The 22986-nt window shown below is 44.3% G+C and overlaps 1 long non-coding RNA gene across 2 annotated transcripts in view; it reads left to right on the forward strand.

Annotated features, from left to right (window-relative positions):
- Positions 1–22746, forward strand: part of LOC148148872 (uncharacterized) — a 34103-nt gene extending 11357 nt beyond the window's left edge. The window contains exon 3 of one of the 2 annotated variants that reach the window (XR_015758702.1): positions 22651–22746. This is a non-coding gene — a long non-coding RNA (uncharacterized LOC148148872). Of the gene's footprint in view, positions 1–15495; positions 16437–22650 lie in introns of those variants that run through there. The other variant, XR_015758703.1, reaches the window with a different exon arrangement.
- Positions 22747–22986: the final 240 nt, after the last annotated feature.

The following is a 22986-nucleotide window of genomic DNA, read 5'->3' on the forward strand; positions in this document are numbered from 1 at the left end:
TATACCCTTAATGACTTATTATAAGTAGAACTGAAGATTTGCGTTTCAGAACTTGTCATGCCCATCACCAAGTTATTCCAAAACAACTACAACACTGGCATTTCCAGACAATGTGGAAAAATGCCCAGGTATGTCCTGTACTCAAAAGACAGGACAAATCCAACCAATCAGTTATTCAGAATCCCTACAGTGTGGAAACAGGCTATTCAGCCCAACAAGTCCACACCCTATCCCTGTATCCTTGCATTTCCCATGACTAATCCACCTAATTTACACCTGGAGGAAACCCACGCAGTCACAGGGAGAATGTGCAAACTCCACACAGACAGTCATCTGAGGCTGGAATCGAACCTGGATTCTTGACACTATAAGGCAGCAATGCTAACCACTGAGCCACCACATCATTGAGACTGTCCTATCTGTTTACCCTTGATCGTTAGTAAAGTTTGGAAGGTGCTATCAAGCAGTACTTGCTCAGCAATAACCTGCTCAATGAACTCCAGTATGGGTTCTGCCAGGGCCACTCAGCTCTTGACCTCATTATGGTCAAATAGAGGCAAAAAAAATGAACTCCAGAGATGAGGCATGAGTGACTGCCCATGACATCAAAGTGTTGCATCAAGGAAGCTAGAAAAATTAGAATCAATGGATATTAGGGTGCAAAACTCCCCACTGGTTGAAGTCAAATCTGGCACAAAGGAAGGTGGTTGTGGTTGTTAGATGTTTTTAGATTTAGAACCCCTACTATGTGGAAACAGGCCATTTGACCCAACAAGTCCACACTGGCCCTCCAAAGAGTATCCCACGCAGACCTATTCCCCTACATTTACCCCTGACTCATGCACCTAACCTATACATCCCTGAACATGATGGGCAATTTATCCACCCTAACCTGCACATCTTTGGATTGTGGGAGGAAACCCACGCAGACACGGGGAGAATGTGCAAACTCCACACAGACAGTCGCCCGAGGCTGGAATCAAACCTCGAACCCTGCTGCTGTGAGGCAGCAATGCTAACCACTGAGCCACTGTGCTGCCCCTTTTATTTAACTGAAGTGTTTGAAGAGTTGAAGAGATCATCTCAGTAAGTCATCTCAGCTCCAGGACAACTTTACAAGAACTCTTCAGGGTAGCGTCCTAGCCCAACCATATTCAGCTGCTTCATCAATGACCCTCCCTCCATTATAAGGTCAGAAGCGAGATGTTCACTGACGATTACACAATGTTCAGCAACATTTGTGGTTACTGAGATACTGAGGCAGTCCATGTTCAAATGCAACAAGATCCAGACAATATCCAGGTTTGGGCTGACAACTAACAAGTGACATTCATGCCACATAAATGACAGGCAATGACCATTTCCAACATTACAGAGTCTAATCAATAACCCTTAAAATTCAATAGCATTACCATGACTGAATCCCTCACTATCAACACCTTGGGTGTTACCATTGACCAGAAACTGTAATGGACTAGCTGTACAAATACTCTGGCTATAAGAACAGTGAGTAACTCACATCATTACTCCCTCTCCATCTTTAATGCACAAGTCAGGAATGATGGACACAATTAAACCTTAAAGAAAGAATGTTTTGTCGACATGACTTCAACCATGTACCCCAGGAGATCCCAATTTGTTCCAGTCAATAAGATATAATGAGTTATATTACATAGTGTATAGTCTTGTACCCCTCATTTAAAAAGGGATATACTTACCTTAAAAGCAGTTCAAAAAACATTTCATAGGGCTGATTCTTGGGCTTTTCCTACATGGAAAAGATTCCATCAGTTTTAACCTATGGATGCAGGAGATAGAAAAAGGTGCGATTTATTGAATGAAACAAGATTCTTCATGATCTTGTCATGGTGGATGATGGGAAAATGCTTTCACTTGGAGAAGAAGTTAGAAAAAGGGAGCAATGTTTTAGCAAAAAGAGTCAGTCATTTAAGTTCATCTTGAGGGGGAATTTCTTGACTCAGAAGGTAATGAATGGAATTTTCCATCTCACAGAGCAGTGGAGGCTGGAGTATATTCAAAGCTGATTTGGGCACAGTTTTGATCCACAGAGAAGCCAAGGGTGGCAGACAGTGTCATTCAGACCACAATGAGATCATTCATAATGCCTTCAATGACAGGCCAGGACTGATGGGTCTAGTCTCTTTCCTATTTCTTATGATCGTATGAGCTTGTGAACAAGGGGATTCAAGATGGTAGAGTGGACAGAAATCAAACTGTGATATTGCCATTTGCTTCAGAAATTGGAGCACATAAACAGTGCTGTGCATTTACTGAGGACGTGCTGCACACACATTAATTAACAAAAAAAATGCATTATCTGCTGTAAGAAGCGAAAGAACTGCGGATGCTGTAAATCAGAAACTAAAACAGAAATTGCGGAAAATCTCAGTATGTCAGTGGAGAGAAATCAGGGTTAATGTTTCAAGTTGAGTGACCCTTCCTCAGAACTGACGGTAGTGAGAAAATGTTGGTTTATTTGCAGAAGATAGGCTGGGGGGAGGAGTAAGGAGTAAATGATGGATGGGAATACAGCCCAAAGAGAGAGAAGAAGTTGGACAGACAAAGGAGTCAACAACAATCTGCTTAGGAGGGTGAATACCTATTAGTGGGTACAGTTAGTGGCTAACAATGATGGTGTGTAATCTATGTGATAACAAGGCCTGGCATATGGGGGGTTGGAATAAGGACATTGGAAAACTCAAGCCCTAAAGTTGTTGAACTCGATATTGAGTCCAGAAGGTTGCAAAGACGCCAGGTGGAAAATGAGGTTCTGTTCTTCCAGCTTCTGTTGAAGTGGCAGGCAAAGGGAAGCTCAGTGTCATTTTTGCAGACAGACCAAACGTGTTCTGCAAAGTTGTCACCCACTCTATTTTTTGTTCCCCCAACGTGATTGAAACCATATCGTGAGCAGCGAATGCAGTAGACTGGATTGTGTGAAGTGCAGATAAAGCACTGCTTCACCTAGAAGGAGTGTTTGAGACCTTAGAAACTGAGGAGGGAAAAAGTAAATAGACAGTTGCAGGTTACAGGGGAAGGTGCCCTGAGGCTGTGGAGGTGGTTGTTGGGGGTGAAGGAAGAATGGACCAAGGTATCCCAGAGGGGAGGGGAATACATGTCTGTTGGTGGTATCTCGCTAGAGGTGGTGGAAATGACAGCTAATGATCCTCTGGTTGTGGATTACTGGTGGGATGGTAGGTAAGGACAAGAGGGATCCTATCAGAATAGGGGGTGAGGGCCGAAGATTGGTCGAACTCAGCTGAGGGCCCTGCCAACAGCAGTGCTGGGGAATCCTCGGCTGAGGAAGAAAGTGGACATTTCGGAGACTCCCTTTCCAAATTTGGCATCAGCGGAACAAATGTAATGGAGATGGAAGAACCGGCAGAATGGAATAGAGTCTTTACAGGAAGCAGGATGCGTGGATGTGCAGACAAGATAATTGTGGGACTTAGTGGATTTATAGAAGATATTGGTGGCCAGTCTATCCCTAGGAATCAGACATGTTGAGGAAGGGGAAGGAGGAGTCAGAGATGGACCAGGTGAAAGTGAAAGTGGCGCAAAAATCAATAAACTTCTCCAATTTAGGACAAGAGAGGGGGGCAGCACCGATGATATCATTGATATACTGGAGAAAGAATTGTGGTTGGGAGCCAGAATAAGACTGGAACAAGGATTAACAGAGAAACAGGCAAAACCAGGCCTCATGCAGGTACCCATGGCCATCCTTCTGACCTGAAGCAAATGAGAGGAGTTAAAAGAGAAGTTGTTCAGTGTGAGGTTGAGCTTGGCCAGGCAGAGGAGGCTGGCAGTGGATGGGAACAATCCAGGCCTTTGTTCAAGGAAGAAGTGACCATCCTGGTGGGGAATGGACATGTAAAGCGATTGCAAGTCCATGGTAAAGAGGAGGCAGCTGAAGCCTGCGAACTGGAAAATCTGAAACTGACATAAAACATCGGAGGGATCATGGATGTAAGTGGGCACAACCACTTCAGCTCCCCCTCCCACTCACCCAAGGACATGCAAATCCTGGACCTTCTCCACCGCCAAGTCAAAGCCATCTGCCGACTGGAGGAAGAATGCCTCATCTTCTGCTTCAGGTTCCCGCAGCCACATGGCATCAACATTGACTTCAACTGTTTCCAAATCTCCCCACCACTCCCCACCTCATCCCAGGTCCACCCCTCCAACTTGACACCACCCTCTTGACCTGACCTACCTGCCCATCTCCTTTCCCACCTATCCACTCCACCCTTCCCACCGACCTATCACAATCACCCCCTACCTTCCTCCACCTATCGCCTTCCCACCTACCCGCCCCCAGCCCCACCCTACCCCTTATTTATTTCTCAGCCCCTGAACATTTCCACATTCCTGATGAAGTACTTATGCCCGAAACGTTGACTTTCCTGCTCCTCGATGCTGCCTGACTGACTGTGCTTTCCCAGCAATGCGCTCTTTGATGCTGACTCTCCAGCATCTGCAGTCCTCACTTTCTCATTGTGTTCCTGCTGAGCCACACTTGGTGGTGGACACTGAAATCCCTCACACAGATTAAACTTTGTGTCCTTTCCACTCTCAGTGCTTCCTCCAAGTTTTCTTCAACATGGAGATTCATCAGCTGAGGGATAATTAGCAGGTGGTTTCCTTGTCCATGTTTAACCTGAAGCGCTGAGACTTCACATCAATGGTGAGGACTCCTGGGGTAATTCCCTTCCAATTGGACACCGATGTGCCACCACCTGCTGGGTTTGTTCTGCCAGAGAGACAGGATATATCCCAGTACAGTGATAGTGGTGTCTGGGAAATTGACTGTACGGCATGATTCCATGAGTATGACTATGTCAGCTTGTTGCCTGATTAGTCTGTGAGACACCTCTCCCAGTTTTGGCACTAGCCCCTAGATATTGGTAAGGACGACCTTGCGGGGTCAACAAGGCTGATTTTGCCATTGTCTTTTCCAGTGTCTTGGTCGATGCCAAGTGGTCCATCTGATTTCATTTCTTTGCTTAGATTCTATAGCAATTGCTGGACCATTTCAGAGAAACTGCACATGCTGGAATCCAAACTAGACAGGTGGGAGGCTGGAAGAACACAGCAAACCAGGCAACATCAGGAGGTGAAGAAGTCAACGTTTCGGGTGTAACCCTTCTTCAGCACCTGTCTCAAAGCCAGTGTGAATGGCTCAGAGACTAGGAACTCTGGGTCAGAGAGGTGAGGCTGCTGGGAGAGAGGAGGATGTGAGTTTGAATCACCCAGTGAACCAGGCCATTTCAGAGGGAAGCTAAGACACATTGCTGTGGGTCTGGAGTTGCATGTAGGTCAGACCAGACAAGGATGGCAGATTTCCTTCCCTGAAGGCCATTAGTGAGCCAGATGGAGCCTTCCTCCAGGTGATTAAGCAGAGGTGTGGCCACCTCTCAGCCTCTCAGTGTCTCCATGTACCACTCAAGGTCAAAGGCCTGGAGGTCAGGTCTCTGCAGTTGGGAGCACTTCCTGCACATGGTCAGATCAATGACCTCCCACATATCACAGGCCATACATTCCATTCAACTGACTGCATTAACTTGTTTTAACTTTATTCTGCTTTGCATTACCTATATCACGTTTCCATACTGACTTTCCCTTATTCCTGGTTGGTAATTAAATTAATATTCCTAATACATACTAGTATAGCTATGTCATTAAAAATAATATTTTTCTAAGTTACAGCAATTGCACGGTTGCTCGGTGGTTAGCAATGTTATCTCACAGTGCCAGGGACCCAGTTTGATTCCAGCCACGGGCAACTGTCTGTGTGGAGTTTGCACATGCTCCCTGTGTCTGTGTGGATTCCTGCTAGGTGCTCCAGCTTCCTTCCACAATCCAAAAGATGTGCAGGTTAGGTGAATTGGCCATGCTAAATTGCCCATAAAGTTCAGTGATGTATAGGTGCATTAGTCAGGGGTAAATGTAGAGTAATAGGGTAGGGGAATGGGTCTGGGTGAGTTACTCTTTGGAGGGTTGGTGTGGACATGTTGGGCCAAATGGCTTGTTTCCACACTGTAGGGATTCTATCAATTTAAAGACAGCCCAAAAATACAGTTTCGTACCTATTAGTGAGCTAAACAAAAAAGAATAATTGTGAACATTTGTCCTCCTGGCCCTTGACAAAACCTCTCCTTCCCCACACAACACACTCGACTTCTTGCAGTAAACCTTATTTAATGCCCTATACACCAGATTCCCAGAGATAATCTCTCACACTGACCAAGTGACATCCTGTCTCCTTCACCTACTGTGTTAGGCAGCACAAAGCCTGTAAACTGTACTACCTCTGGAACAAAGGATTCAGTTAACGTAACAATAACAAACATAAGAGGAATTAAACTGCACAGACATTCAACACACAGCAATCTATAGCAGTGAGGCAATGGTAGAGAGTGAGCAGCTGACATTGTTCACTGTAATTCCTGTTTCTCCAAAGGCCCTGAATATACAGTATCTGAATTGCAAACTTATTGTTTGAATGACTTTGTGAGAAAGAAGCCTGCAGGGAAATGAAACTCAGAACTGAAAGTCAAATTTAATGGAACTCCAAGGCAGACCATTTCTGGGAAATGGGAATGCTTTGTCGCTACAGGGCAGGAAGTACAAAATTACCTTGGATTTACAGATCAGAACAAATAATTGTACACACCATTCTAGAACATTATTCCTGGGCACAGCTTGAGATATGTTACTGAAACTGAACTGGTCCGGTCAGGCCTGGAAATATTGAATTCCGATTATCTGTGTTATTGTCTGCCATGCAGATCATTCAGTGAATTAAGGAGTTTTAGAATCTTGTGGTTGTATTTCCAGTTTTTTGTTTGGATTGAGTCTTCATATCACCAACATTGCTTCATATCCCCAGATATCCTTACTCCCCAGATATCTTCACTGAACACAAACTGATCCACCTCAAAATCTCCAATTACCCTCAGCATTTTGGGAGAGCAAAGTTTCTATGACTTTTTTTTAAACAATATTTTCTGTTTTTTTTCATCCTGGTTCTAACTTTAATATCTTACGCCCTTGCGTTTTATTTTTGAGTCTCCTCCAGGGACAGTGGGCTCCCTAGTGGCCCAGCTCCCAGTTAAATGGGCCTGTTGTAAGATAATCCCCACCTGGCCCTTTCCTATCCCAGTCCCTGGGTCCATCACTGACTGCTGTAAGATAGCTTAACATCAATATTTTAACCCTTGGTCCACTTACTTTACCAAAGCTCTGACGAAAGTCCTGTACTCATTGCTTACAATGCTGGCAGCAGATATGGGAGGGATACAGAGAAACCTTGAAAATAGGTGCAAGAGTAGGCCATTTGACCGTTTGACCATTCAATATGATCATGGCTGATCATGCAATCTCAGTATCCCACTCCTGCTTTCTCTCCATACCCATTGATCTCTTTAGTCGCAAGGGCCAAGTCCAGCTCCCTCTTGAATATATTTAATGAAGTCGCCCCCAACAGTTTTCTGCGGGAGAGAATCCTCATCTCTCTGAGTGAAGAAATTCTTCCTCATCTCAGCCCTGAATGGCTTAGACTGTGACCGCTTTGTTCTGGACTTCCCCAACACTGCAATCAATCTTCCCACATCTAGCCTGTCCAGTCCAGGACATGTTATGTTTCAATGAGATTCTCCGCCATTTTTAACTTCCAGTGAGTACAAAATCAGTCGATCCAGAGTTTCTTCATATGTCAGGGTCCTGCCATCACGGGAAACAATCTGGTGAAGCTTCACTGGACTCCGTCAGTAGCAAGAATGCCCTTCCTTAGACCTGGAGGCCAAAACTGCACACAATACCCAAGGTAGGGCCTCACCAAAGCTCTGTACAACTGTAGCAAGGCATCCTACTCTAATGCTCAAATCCTCTTGCTCTAAAGGCCAGCCAGCATGCTACCAACTTTCCTCACTGCCCCTACATGCCAACCTTCAGCGACTGTTCCAGCATGACAGCCAGGTCATTGCACCTCACCTCTTCCTAAACTGCCATCATTCAGGTAATAATCTGACTTCCTGTTTCTGTGACCAAACTGGATAACCTCACATTTATTCACATTATATTGTATTTGACAAGTTTTGTCCAATCTACCAGCCTGAACATCCTCCTCACAGCACACATTGCCACCCAGTTTAGTGTCATCTGTGCGATTGGAGATATGGCATTCAATTCCATGTCCAAATCATTAATATATATTGTGAACAGCTGGGGTCCCAGCACCAAACCATGTGGCATCCCACTCATCACTGCCTGCCCTTCTGAAAAGATCTGTTGATTCCAACTCTTTGCTCCTGCCTGACAACCAGTTCTCTATCCACATCAATACATTATCTCCGATACCATCAGCTTTAATTTTGCTTACTAATGTCTTGTGTAGAATCTTGTCAAAAGCTTTTGTCAGGCTCTCCTCCATCACTCCAACCTCATTGCATCCCCAATGTGAAAACATCATCCTTAACATCATGACACAACCTGATATATGTTATGAAAGTGCCTGAGTTCAGACCCTAGCCACTCTGTCCACCAGAAGTCAGACTTTCTCCATTTCTGTCTTCTCACATATTTGTATCACTCCAAACAACATGTTCTGATCACCGCCTAAATGCAACTCTAGTTTCTGTAGCTTATGTTGCTAATTTAATCCACAACAACCTGTTATTTTTCTGATGAATCTGTGTTATCATGATGTATATGGTTATATTTCATTCACTATTGAAATCAAGTCAACATGGCTGAGAGTTGAATACCATGCTTCTATCTGATACCTACTGCTGTCGCATAGAATCATGAGGTCCACGTACATCTCCACTGTTCAATGCCTCCTCCTCTCCATGTGTTAACATTGAGATGACTAGCATTCACCCTGACTTTTTTTGCCTTCTCCTGACATTCTGCACTGTACTGCAAAAATGAAGCCTATGTGTGAGGAGTGAGTAAAATGGTATGTTTCCACCCTCTAGATACAGAGGATTTTTCTGAGAGTAATTATAAGCAAGAGATGTAAGATTACATTATGGGTGAGGCTGCAGAGGATGTAGTATGTTGGGAAATTAATATTTTAATGATGGTGTAAATGATGCTCGTCTGCTATTAGCAGAGTTCGGCAGAGAAAATTATGCGATTGAGACTCAAGGCAGAACTTAGGAGAACACTCCCTGTAATCAGTGCATTGCATGGCATTGTGCAAACACAAAGCTTACATTATTTCAGAGAGTAGGAGAGAATTATTCTAAGTTCAGAGCAAGCTAGGGATCCAAGGGACTCAGAAAGGCAGCAATGCAGCAAGACTGCGCAGTCTCATTCTCGAGTAGACACTCAGTGCCCAAAGGAGCCAAGAGAAAATAAAATGTATAAAGGCACAACCAGGCAGGCAAGAGTTTATGGAAGCAGCTGAATCCGTTGATCTGACTACAGGAGTCTAAGGCATGGCCACAGCAGAGTTCCTACAAGAAGACACGGGATTTTTTTGTAAGTGCAGAGACGAGGAGTGATGGCTGCATTCATAAAGTGCTCAATTTGGGCTTGGAGGCAGAAACTACTGAAAAGAAAATTGAGAAAATAAACAATTGCTTTATTGATTGGTGAAAAGTAGACAAAGCAGACATATGGCACGTAACAGTTGCAGAGTGTTCATCAGCCACAGGTCAAATAGACAAACAGGCAAACAAGGTGAGTTTTGATTTCTGTAGGTTGTGGTAATAATCTCTCCACTTCAATTCACTCTTGGCTGCAGGAATTGTATTGCATTCAGTATGGATCCATCTCTAGGCAGTATGTATACATTAAACAATGGGATCCTTTCCTCTTCAGCTACTAGTTCATATATTTCATGTTTTGTGGACTACTGGATACTGTGTGCTAATCATTTGTTCAATTCAATTGACCCATTCACTTATGTAGACATTAAGTGCTCAAAGTGAGTCTTCTCTCTTCCTCATGGTCACCTCAGCTCATCTCTTGTAATGACATCTTGTTTATTTAATTGAGTGTGGATATTGAGCAGAGTGTTGGAAAATGTGTGGCGAAAGACAGCGATCTCTTTCTGAAAATCCTGACATAGATAGGAAGAGGGGTGGCGAGGTCATTCAGGAGCTCAGGGAGCTAGGCTGGAAGCTAAAAACTAGGACGGGCAGAGTCGTCATCTCTGGGTTGTTGCCGGTGCCACGTGACAGTGAGGCAAGGAATAGGGAGAGAGTGCAGTTGAACACATGGCTGCAAGGATGGTGTAGGAGGGAGGGCTTCAGGTATTTGGACAATTGGACTGCATTCTGGGGAAGGTGGGACCTGTACAAGCAGGATGGGTTGCATCTGAACCAGAAGGGCACCAATATCCTGGGAGGTAGGTTTGCTAGCACACTTCGAAGGACTTTAATCTAATTTGTTAGTCCAGCAAGTAGGTTAGCTGTTTTTCAGGATGTCCAAGAATGTAGGGAGGCTGTGGAGAAGGTAGCACTGACAGGGAATACTTGCGGACACAGAGATGGGCTCAAGTGTGTATACTTCAACGCAAGGAGTATCAGAAATAAGGTGGGTGAGCTTAAGGCGTGGATCGGTACTTGGGACTACGATGTTGTGGCCATCACGGAAACGTGGATAGAAGAGGGGCAGGAATGGTTGTTGGAGGTTCCTGGTTACAGATGTTTCAGTAAGATTGGGGTGGGGGGGTAATAAAGGAGGGGGGGTAGCGTTGCTAATTAGAAATGGTATAACGGCTGCAGAAAGGCAGTTTGAGGGGGATTTGCCTTTGGAGGTAGTATGGGCTGAAGTCAGAAATAGGAAAGGAGCAGTTACCTTGTTGGGTGTTTACCATAGGCCCCCGAATAGCAGCAGAGATGTGGAGAAACAGATTGGGAAACAGATTTTGGAAAGGTGCAGAAGCCACAGGATAGTAGTCATGGGCGATTTCAACTTCCCAAATATTGATTGGAAGCTCTTTAGATCAAGTAGATTGGACGGGGCGGTGTTTGTGCAGTGTGTCCAGGAAGCTTTTCTAACTCAGTATGTAGATTGTCCGACCAGAGGGGAGGCCATATTGGATTTGGTACTTGGTAACGAACCAGGACAAGTGATGGGCTTGTTAGTGGGTGAACATTTTGGTGATGGTGACCACAATTCTGTGACTTTCACCTTGGTTATGGACAGAGATAAGTGCATGCAACAGGGCAGGTTTTACAATTGGGGGAAGAGTAAATACGATACTGCAAGACAGGATCTGAGGAGCATAAATTGGGAGCACAGGCTGTCAGGGAAGGATGTGGTTGAAATGTGGAACTTTTTCAAGGAACAGACATGACGTGTCTTTGATATGTATGTACCTGTCAGGCAGGAAAGAGATGGTCGTGTGAGGGAACCTTGGTTGACGAGGGACATTGAATGTCTTGTAAGGAGGAAGAAGGAGGCTTACATAAAGTTGAGGAAACAAGGTTCAGACAGAGCGTTGGAGGGATACAGGATAGCCAGGAGGGAGCTGAAGAAAGGGATTAGAAGAGTGAAGAGAGGGCATGAAAAGTCTTTGGCGGGTAGGATCAAGGATAACCCCAAGGCCTTTTATGTGAATGTGAGAAACATGAGAATGACAAGAACGAGGGTAGGTCCGATTAAGGATAGTAGTGGGAGACTGTGTATTGAGTCAGAAGAGATAGGAGAGGTCTTGAATGAGTACTTTTCTTCAGTATTTACAAATGAGAGGGAACATATTGTTGAAGAGGAGAGTATGAAACAGACTGGTAAGCTAGAGGAGATACTTGTTAGGAAGGAAGATGTGTTGGGCATTTTGAAAAACTTGAGGATAGACAGGTCCCCCGGGCCTAACGGGATATATCCTAGGATTATGTGGGAAGCAAGAGAGGAAATTGCAGAACCGTTGGCAATGATCTTTTCGTCTTCACTGTCAATGGGGGTGGTGCCAGGGGACTGGAGAGTGGCGAATGTTGTGCCCCTGTTCAAAAAAGGGAATAGGGATAACCCCGGGAATTATAGGCCAGTTAGTCTTACTTTGGTGGTAGGCAAAGTAATGGAAAGGGTACTGAGGGATAGGATTTATGAGTATCTGGAAAGACACTGCTTGATTAGGGACAGCCAGCACAGATTTGTGAAGGGTAGGTCTTGCCTTACAAGTCTTATTGAATTCTTTGAGGAGATGACCAAGCATGTGGATGAGGGTAGAGCAGTGGATGTAGTGTACATGGATTTTAGTAAGGCATTTGATAAGGTTTCCCATGGTAGGCTTATGCAGAAAGTCAGGAGGCATGGGATAGTGGGAAGATTGGCCAATTGGATAGAGAACTGGCTAACCGGTCGAAGTTAGAGAGTGGTGGTAGATGGTAAATATTCAGCCTGGAGCCCAGTTACAAGTGGAGTTCCGCAGGGATCAGTTCTGGGTCCTCTGCTGTTTGTAATTTTTATTAATGACTTGGAAGAGGGTGTCGAAGGGTGGGTCAGTAAATTTGCAGATCATACGAAAATTGGTGGAGTTGTGGATAGTGAGGAGGGCTGTTGTCGGCTGCAAAGGGACTTAGATATGATGCAGAGCTGGGCTGAGGAGTGGCAGATGGAGTTCAACCCTGTCAAGTGTGAGGTTGTCCACCTTGGAAGGACAAATAAGAATGTGGAATGCAGGGTTAACGGTAGGGTTCTTAGTGAGGTGGAGGAGCAGAGGGATCTTGAGGTCTATGTTCATAGATCTTTGAAAGTTGCCACTCAGGTGGATAGAGCTTGTAAGAAGGCCTATGGTGTATTAGCGTTCATTAGCAGAGGGATTGAATTCAAGAGTCGTGAGGTGATGTTGCAGCTGTATAGGATCTTGGTAAGGCCACATTTGGAGTACCGCGTGCAGTTCTGTATGGCTCATTTTAGAAAAGATGTGGAAGCTTTGGAGAGGGTGCAGAGAAGATTTACCAAGATGTTGCCTGGAATGGAGAATAGGTCGTACGAGGATAGGTTGAGAGTGCTAGGCCTTTTCTCGTTGGAACGGCGAAGGATGAGGGGTGACTTGATAGAGGTTTATAAGATGATCAGGGGAATAGATAGAGTAGACAGTCAGAGATTTTTCCCCCGGGTACAACAGAATGTTACAAGGGGACATAAATTTAAGGTGAAGTGTGGAAGGTATAGGGGGGATGTCAGGGGTAGGTTCTTTACCCAGAGAGTGGTGGGGGCATGGAATGCGCTGCCTGTGGGAGTGGCAGAGTCAGAATCATTGGTGACCTTTAAGTGGCAATTGGATAGGTACTTAAGCTAGGACAAATGTTTGGCACAACATCGTGGACTGAAGGGCCTGTTTTTGATTAGATTAGATTACAGTGTGGAAACAGGCCCTTCAGCCCAACAAGTCCACTCTGACCCGCCGAAGCGCAACCCACCCATACCCCTACATTTACCCCTTACCTAACACTACGGGCAATTTAGCATGGCCAATTCACCTGACCTGCACATCTTTGGACTGTGGGAGGAAACCGCAGCACCCGGAGGGCGCCCACGCAGACACGGGGAGAACGTGCAAACTCCACACAGACAGTCACCTGAGGCGGGAATTGAACCTGGGTCTCTGGCGCTGTGAGGCAGTAGTGCTAACCACTGTGCCACCGTGCCAGCCTGTTCTGTGCTGTATTGTTCTATGTTTTATGTTCTAGTTGTATTTTCCATTTAACGTCAATCTGCAATTTGCTGTTTAAGTTTCATCCATGCTTAAGTAAGGATGTACAAGCACTCCTGTAAAAAGGTAAAGTTGGTTCATTCAGGGAATTGTTTTTCTGATTCCGAGATGCAAACTAATTCAGAGCTTGATAAGTTGACCCCAGTGTGTTTTAGCACTATATGATTGAGCAGAATATTTGGACCAATGTAAATAAAGGAGCTGGTAAAGAAGGGAAGGAGGTGATTCTTTGTTTTTTTCTGACTTTTTCACACTATTGGAATTGACCTCTTTTTTTACGGCAAAGAAAGAAGCTAGTTGTTCGGTCAGTATCGGTAAGTGGCTAAGGTCTATTCTATTTCTAAAGTTTAACATTCAACATAGTGTAGGAACTGGTCATCAGGTTAGTGACATATATAGAGTCACAGGGATGCACAGCATGGAAACAGACCCTTTGGCCCAACTCCATGTTGACCAGATATCCTAACCTAATCTCGTTCCATTTGCCAGCACTTGGCCCATATCCCCCCAAACCCTTCCTATCATTATATACCCATCCAGGTGCCTTTTAAATGTTGCAATTGTACCAACCTCCACCATTTTCTCTGGCAGTTCATTCCAAACACGTACCACCCTCTGCATGAAAAAGTTGCCCCTTAGGTCTCTTTTATATCTTTTCCCTCTCACCCTAAACCTATGCCCTCTAGTTCTGGACTCCCCCAAACCAGGGAAAATACATTGTCTATTTATCCTATCCATGTCCCTCATGATTCTCTGAGGTCACCCCTCAGCCTTCGATGCTCCAGGGAAAACAGCCCCAGCCTACTCAACCTCTCCCTACAGCTCAAATCCTCCAACCCTGGCAACATTCTAGTAAATCTTTTCTGAATCCTTTCAAGTTTTACATCTTTCTAATAGGAAGGAGACCAGAATTTCACGCAATATTCCAAAAGTGGCCTAATAAATGTCCTGCACAACCGCAACATGACCTCCCAACTCCTGTACTCAATACTCTGACCAATAAACGAAAGCATACCAAACACCTTCTTCACTGTCCTATCTACCTGCGACTCCACTTTCAAGGAGCTATGAACTGGCTCTCCAAACTCTCTTTGTTCTGCAACACTCCCAGGACCTTACCATTAAGTATATAAGTCCTGCTAAGATTTGCTTTCTCAAAATGCAGTATCTCGCATTTATCTAAATAAAACTCTATCTGCCACTCCTCAGCCCATTGGCCCATCTGATCAAGATCCTGCTGTAATCTGAGGTAAGCTTCTCACTGTCCCCAAACCTCCAAATTTGGTGTTATCTGCAAACTTACTAAATATACTATGTTCATATCCAATCATTTATATAAATGGCGAAAAGTAGGAAAATAAATAATTGAGTAAAGTGATCAAGTCATCATTTACAACACATTCATGCAAGACAGACGATGTGTCACAGCTGCAGCATGTGAGCTTTGTTAGATGCCCGGGCTAAGTGCAGTAAGTGTTGCTGGTTCATGTAGCCTTCACTCAAGAGTCATTCTGCTTGAGGTTGAGGTGCAGACACAGTGACTAATGGAGGCTTTTGCAAGTATCAGGTCTTCAGGTCTGAGTAGATCATAACAAGGCAAATCTATTCAAGCTTGAACCACACATATGCAGAAGAGTCCAGTTAAGAGGCTCTTTGCTGGGAGGTCCAAGATGGCAGCAGTCTGAGTGGTCTGCTGTGCTGGGCTCTCTGCCATACCCTGGGCAAGGTGAACCTTTACCTCACCTTTTCAACCAACCCAAGGAGAAAAAAAGTATTAATTTAAACTTACTGATTATTTTTAGCTGTTGAAATCACCTGAGACACCTTCAGGCAAGGATGAAGACCGGCAAAGGAAAGGGGACTAAAGGAGGACAGCAGACAGGGCACTCCCCTATTGCATGGGGGGTGCCTGCAGCCACTACTCAGCCTCCCGAGACAACCCCTCCGGATCCAGCAGGACAGCAGTACTTACTCTCGGAGTTTACCAAACTCTGAGAGTGGATCCAAGTAGCAGTGGAGCCACTGTCTGCCATGCTAAAAAAAACATGAGCAGGAAATTCAGCTCCTGGAACGAAGAGTGGAGGCAGTGGAGGAAAGGACCTTGGCATCGGAGACCATGGCGGAAGTCTCGGGAGGAAGGACCCGAGCGCTGGAACACCAGGTTTGGATTCTTCAGGATCAACAGATGGTCTAGAAAATAAAAATAGAAGGAAAAACTTATGGGTCGTGGGCCTCCCGGAATGCGAAGAAGGCGAAGACCTCACTGGCTTCCTGCAGGGATGGCTCCTGAAGTTCCTGCGGTTAGAGATGGAGTTGGGCCTGGTAAGCGTGGAACAGGCCCATTGGATCGCAATGCACAGGTCTGGGCTGGACCAGCGCCCCCATGTGGTCCTAGTGCAGCTCCTGTATTATAAAGAAAAACAGTTAGTGGTGGAAGCAGCAAGAAGATTGGGAAGGAATTCACAAGCCTAAATGTATAAAGGTTCAGAGACAATGTTTTTTCAAGATTTTTCAGGAGCCCTGGTCAAGAAGAAAAGGATATTTGATGATGTTAAAAAAGAATTAAGGAACCTAAACATCCAGTACCATCCGTGTTGCGTTTTGCCCACGGGGGCACGGTATATAATTTTGTCTCTGCAGAAAAGGCAAAGGACTTTGTGAAGTCTCTGAAATGAAGGACTTGAGTTGGGATGGGAGGGGAGGGGGCAATATTGCAGACAATGGTTTGGGTTTTTTTTAATTACCCCCCCTCTTTATTTCCCTCTCCCCCTTTCCCTCTCCCCTTTTTTTGTGGTTATTGGTTGGTACATGCGTGGTTTTGTTGTACAGTTGTAAAATTGGAACTATTTTATATATCGGTCAGTTGGGTATTATCGAGGATGCTCTTTTACTGCTGTCTCTTTGATCCTGCATTTGGGGTGACTATACTTGTGAGTAAGATGGCTGGGGGGATGAGTATCCACTGTTTCAGAATGTAAATAACAAGTTTTTTTTATTATTTATGAATTACCTGGGACTAGGGCATGGCCTCAGCTAGAGGGAGTTAAAATGGTAATAAGCATTATTATGGGCAAGGGGAAGATCTTGAGCGAATTGGGGATTGTTTGGGTGTTTGTTTCAGGTAAATGTAGTGTTTTTTTTAGATGTAGTTGTTTTTATAGGAATAGCTTTTAGATTTCATAGAGTTAGTATCTTTGTAACTTGTCACACCTCCGATTTCCTTCCTCCTGTGAAACCACGGGCTGCCCTAGGTGACCATGGCTAGTGATTTGTTCAGGTGGTGCACCTGGAATATAAAAGGGGGCCATTCTCCTATTAAAAGAAAGAAAGTCTGGTCGAGTCTCAGGAAGGAAAGGATGGACATTGCCCTGCTGCAGGAGACGCATCTAACTGATAAGGAACATCTGAAACTGCAGCAGGGGGGCTTATGGCCATGCTAAATTGCCCATAGTGTTAGGTGCGTTAGTCAGAGGGAAATAGGTCTGGGTGGGTTACTCTTCGGAGGGTCTGTCTGGACTGGTTGGGCCGAAGTGTGGAGGTATCTCCACCCTAATAGAAGAGACTTCATGTTCTATTCCAACCCACACAAGTGCCATACACGAATTGATATGTTTTTATGCCAACTGATGGTCTGGACAGAATATTTGCATGTAAAATAAGGAATATAGCTGTTTCAGATCGTGCGCCAGTATATTTAGATATTAAAGCCCAGGATGATGGAGCATGGATTCATTTTTGTTAGGGGATAGTAAATTTATTGAATATATTACAAGAGGATTCAGGACCTTTTCGGGATTTTAATTCAGGGTACGGCTAATAATCCGGCAGTACATTGGGAGACCACTGAGGCATATTTACAAGGTCTGATTATTTCATATTTGATGACTAGAAAAAGGCAGAGGGAAGAGCAGCAGGGGTTGCTGGAGGCCCAGCTGAAGGTAGCTGAGAAAGTACATTCTAATAAGCCGTCATTGGTTAAACTTCAACGGGTCATAGCTTTCCGGCCTGCCCTCAACTCAATACACATAGAAGTGGCTAAAAAAGAGGTAAAAACAATGACTGCAGATGCTGGAAACCAGATTCTGGATTAGTGGTGCTGGAAGAGCACAGCAGTTCAGGCAGCATCCAAAGAGCTTTGAAATCGACGTTTCGGACAAAAGCCCTTCATCAGGAATAAAGGCAGTGAGCCTGAAGCGTGGAAAGATAAGCTAAAGGAGGGTGGGGGTGGGGAGAAAGTAGCATAGAGTACAATGGGTGAGTGGGGAAGGGGATGAAGGTGTTAGATCGGGGAGGAGAGGGTGGAGTAGATAGGTGGAAAAGGAGATAGGCAGGTAGGACAAGTCTGGACAAGTCATGGGGACAGTGCTGAGCTGGAAGTTTAGAACTAGGGTGAGGTGGGGGAAGGGGAAATGAGGAAACTGTTGAAGTCCACATTGATGCCCTGGGGTTGAATTGTTCCGAGGCGGTCCTCCAGGCGTCTGGTGGTGAGGGAGTGGCGGTGAAGGAGGCCCAGGACCTCCATGTCCTTGGCAGAGTGGGAGGGGGAGTTGAAATGTTGGGCCACGGGGTGGTGTGGTTGATTTGTGCAGGTGTCCCAGAGATGTTCCCTAAAGCGTTCTGCTAGGAGGCGCCCAGTCTCCCCAATGTAGAGGAGACTGCATCGGGAGCAACGGATACAATAAATGATATTAGTGGATGTGCAAGTAAAACTTTGATGGATGTGGAAGGCTCCTTTAGGGCCTTGGATAGAGGTGAGGGAGAAGGTGTGGGCGCAGGTTTTACAGTTCCTGCGGTGGCAGGGGAAGGTGCCAGGATGGGAGGGTGGGTTGTAGGGGGGCGTGGACCTGACCAGGTAGTCACAGAGGGAACGGTCTTTGCGGAAGGTGGAAAGGGGTGGGGAGGGAAATATATCCCTGGTGGTGGGGTCCGTTTGGAGGTAACGGAAATGTTAGCGGATGATTTGGTTTATGCGAAGGTTGCTAAAAAGGGTTATGCTAAAAAAGAGGTCTCCTTTGCCAAACAAAGACTGTTTGATTTCAGAGATAAGCCTGGCAAATATCTGGCTTATTTAACTCAGAGAAAAAAAGCCTCCCAATCTATTACCTCTATTAGGGAGAAGTCTAGTACGATTACCCGTGAATTGAAAAAGATCAATGTTCGGTTTAAGGAATATTTTGAATAGCTATATCGGTCGGAGGGGAGCGAACATAGTACATTGGGATTGCAGTCCTTCTTTGAAAATCTCGACCTCCCCAATGTAAGTAAGAAGCAGGCTTCCTTTTTGTGTGTGCCTATAACGGTATAGGAAGTGCAGGAAACAATAAGACATCTCCAGGGTGGCAAAGCACCAGGACCAGATGGATTCCCAACTGAATTCTATAAGGAATTCATAAGCATGTTAGTGGAGCCACTTCTGGGGATGTACAAATACTCTTATACAGAGGATTGTCTTCCGCCCACTCTTAGTGAGGCTAATATCTCCCTCATTTTAAAGAAAGGGAAAGACTTCGAAGAATGTACTTCATATAGACCAATCTTGCTACTGAATGTAGATTTTAAAATTTTATCGAAGATGCGAGCTCTGAGGTTGGAGAAGGTCCTGCCCCTTATATAAAAGAAGACCAGACAGGTTTTATTAAGGGCCATATCTCCTCTAACAATATCAGGAGAGGACCAAATACAGTACAGGTATGCCAGCAAGATTGATTCTGGGGTTGGTGGTCCCCTTAGATGCAGAAAAAGCCTTTGGTCGGATAGAATGGCCATACGTATTTGAGGTTATAGAGCGTTTTGATTTGGGGTTCCTTTGCCAGATGGGTAGCAGTACTGTATTAAGGATCCTAAGGTGGCAGTCATTACAAATGGTGTTAAGTCAAATAATTTTAATATTAGAAGAGGTAGTTGACAGGGTTGTCCTTTATCACCGCTGCTATTTCCCTTGGCGATTGAACGGTTAGCCAAAACTATCAGAAGGGACTCTGAAATAGTAGCACCAAAGGTGGGAATGGGGGAACATAAGATCGCCCTATATGCTGATGACATCCTTTTACTCTTGGCCGATCCGGAGAAGTCTGTTCCCCGACTGATCCAAACAATTAAATCATAAGGTAGTCTTTCTAGGTTATAGGATCAATTTCACAAAATCGGAAGCCATGCCGGTAGGGGGATTAGTGGAGGTGCCTAACTTGAAGGATAAAGTGCAATTCCCATTTAGATGGTCACCAAAAGGTTTTCTGTATTTGGGAATTTTTATTACCCCTTCCTTCCACCAGCTGCATAAGGCTAATTTTGTACAACTACTAGAGAGGGTAAAACGGGATTTGCAGTGATGGGAGGGGTTACCGTTATCATGGCTGGGCCAAATAGCCCTGATTAAGATGAATGTCCTTCCCCGACGGCTATATCTAATGAGATTGCTCCCATTATTGTTACCTAGACAAGTATTACGGAGGATTAATGGTTGGCTAGGATCCTTTATTTGGTGCCATAGGGGTCGTCTAATTAAATTCACTAACATATGTTGGTGACTGGGTATGTGGGAATTCAGAGTCGATATGGCTTGATATTGAAGCCTCACAGTCGAAATGTCCTCTAATTAATTTATTTTTTATGAACAAGACGAAATCTATGACCCAGCAATGCAATAGCCCAATTATCTTGAATACGGTGAAAGCCTGGAGGATAATGAGGCAAGATGAAGACAATTGGAATAAGACTTTGCCATTTACCCTGTTGGTGGGAGCACAAGGATTTAATCCTGGGACAATGGACTCTGGCTTTAAGACATGAGAGAACAAAGGAATTCTATGTTTGGGAGATTTATTCGAGGGAGAGGAGCTGATGTCATTCAGTCAGTTAAGTCAGAAATTGTACAATTAGGACCTTTTCCAATATTGCAGATAATGGACTATATACAGAGGAAGACCACACTCCTGGCCCAATGTTATAAATCAGATGTGGAGAAAAAAGTACTGCGGTGTACAGATAATCCTTCACTTAGTACTTTATATCATTTACAGAAAAGCCATGTTCTGGAGGATATGGAAGGACTCTGTAAGACATGGAACAGAGAGTCAGGAGGGGACATTTCACCAGAGATATGGGAAGATATCTGGGGGAATGTCAGGAAAATTTCCGTATGTAACAGAGCACAGACTATGCAATTGAAGATCTTTCACAGGGCTCATATAGCACCAAAGAGGCTAGCTAAGTTTAAGAGAGGAGTGTAACCAGAATGTTCCAAATGTAAAATTAATATGGGCACTCTCACACATTTTTATTTTGTTGCAAGATCCAAATATATTGGGGTGCTATAGTAAGGGAGTTAAAGGACATACTGGGGATTGAAACTAATGTGGATCCAGTAATTCTTCTTTTGGGGTTGCCAAATTTGCTCTCTCTGGAGGAACATGGGAAGAGACTATGTAATATCCTTTCTACTGAACTGGATGTCAGAAAAACCACTAGGTCCTATGGGGTGGCATAAGCTGGTGATGGAGCATCTCCCCCAAATTACCTCACAAATATGGTGCACCACAAAACGGAAAAGTTTTATCGGATGTGATGGGCCTTTTTAAATTATATTGAAACTGACTTGTCGGCAATATTAATCAGGGCCGTGGTATAGCCATAGGAATCTTTATGGGCGCCCATGGGGCCCCGGAAGGAGGGGACTGGAAGGAAAAGAATATGGGTACTGTAGTGAGTACTCCCAGGGATGGGAGTCTCAGTAGAGATGTGGTGAGTAAGATAGAATTAAGTAATGAGATATTATTTAATTTAAATTACTTGAATGTAGCTTAAGCTAGTATTTATTTAATATGTTATTAGTTTAGTTTTAGTTAAGTAGATATGTTTGTTTTGGTAGAATATTGGGTTATTTATTAACATTGATTCTATGCTTTGGCCTTGGTCTTTGTACTGTTTTTTCTGTTTTGACGGTGTTATTTTTTCTTCTTTATATATAAGTGTTTTGTAAATGGTTTTTAAAAACTATTCAATAAAAATGTTTATAAAAAAGAGGCTCTTTGCCATATACATCTCAAAATATCATTTTTTACATATTCCATATCATAAGGATAACATGCAACATTCTTCCAGAATATTCTTGGTGTCAATCACATTGCAAAACCGAGTTGTAGTTTCATCGCTTGTATCTCCTGGGTCTCACAAACTCTGTAGCTTGCGCTGCAATCAATGGTTTTATCAGAATTTCTGCTTCTGTTTTACTTACAAATTAGAGCAACACTCCAAGATCATTTGAGCGGCAGGAGTGTAACAACATCATTCATACAGCAATGCCCCAAGTGGTGCAGAGGAGAATTGGGTTGTTCCGGTCACACTTCTGTTGTTTGAAAAGGTCAGGAGATACCTTATAGTCCTCACCATAGTACAGTGTCCAGGACTGTGGTTGTATGTTGTACATTGCACACCTTTACTGTTCCAACACTGACTCCATTCTTAACCCTGATGAGAAACTGAAAGAGCAAATTGACAAAGTACATGAACAGCACATGGTCATCGATGCATTGATGCCCCTTGCTGGAACAAGCTTCTGCCACTGAAGGTTGCCTGGTTACTACAGTGTGTGCGCCTTGAATCTGCCAGAATGTTGTATCTCCATCCCTCTCTAACTCTGTCCCAACCTCTCTGTGTATGTCCCTCCCTCTCTCTCTGTGCTTTTTGCTGTGTATTGCCCTCTCTCCAGCTCTGTGTATCTCGCTGCCTCCCTCCCTCCCTCCCTCCCTTTGTCCCTTATCCCTGTGAACATCACTCTCTTTCCCAGAATGAATAGGAGCCAGCTGATAAATATTTGAACATCTGTTAGAAATAGAAACATTATCAGAGGTAGTCATGTTGTATGTCATGTCTTACCCATATTGTTTATTTGATTTGATGATTTATTACTGTCATGTTTACCGAGGTACAAGGAAATGTGTTGTCTTATGTGTTTACAGGCAGAACATACGATACAATACAAGTGCATCAGGATAACAGAACAGAGCATGGGATTCAATGTTACAGCAGCCAAGAAAGTGCAGAAAGAGATAAATAGTAACATGAAAGAGTTCCATTCCAAAATCTGATAACAGCGGGGAAGAAGTTGTTCTTGAATCTGTTCGTATGTGTCTACAAACTTTTATATCTTCTGTCTGAGGGGTGGAAAGGAATATAACCAGGGTGGGAGGGATCTTTGATTATGTTGGTTGCTCCCCTGATGCAGTAGGAAGTATAGATGAAGTCAAAGGATGGTTTGCATCATGGATTGGGCTGTGTTCACAACTCTCTGTAAT

Source organism: Chiloscyllium plagiosum, unplaced genomic scaffold (assembly GCF_037043375.1).
Source record: "Chiloscyllium plagiosum isolate Xiang-an unplaced genomic scaffold, Cpla_swu_hap1 HiC_scaffold_11, whole genome shotgun sequence".
In the NCBI taxonomy this organism is placed as follows: Eukaryota; Metazoa; Chordata; class Chondrichthyes; order Orectolobiformes; family Hemiscylliidae; genus Chiloscyllium; species Chiloscyllium plagiosum.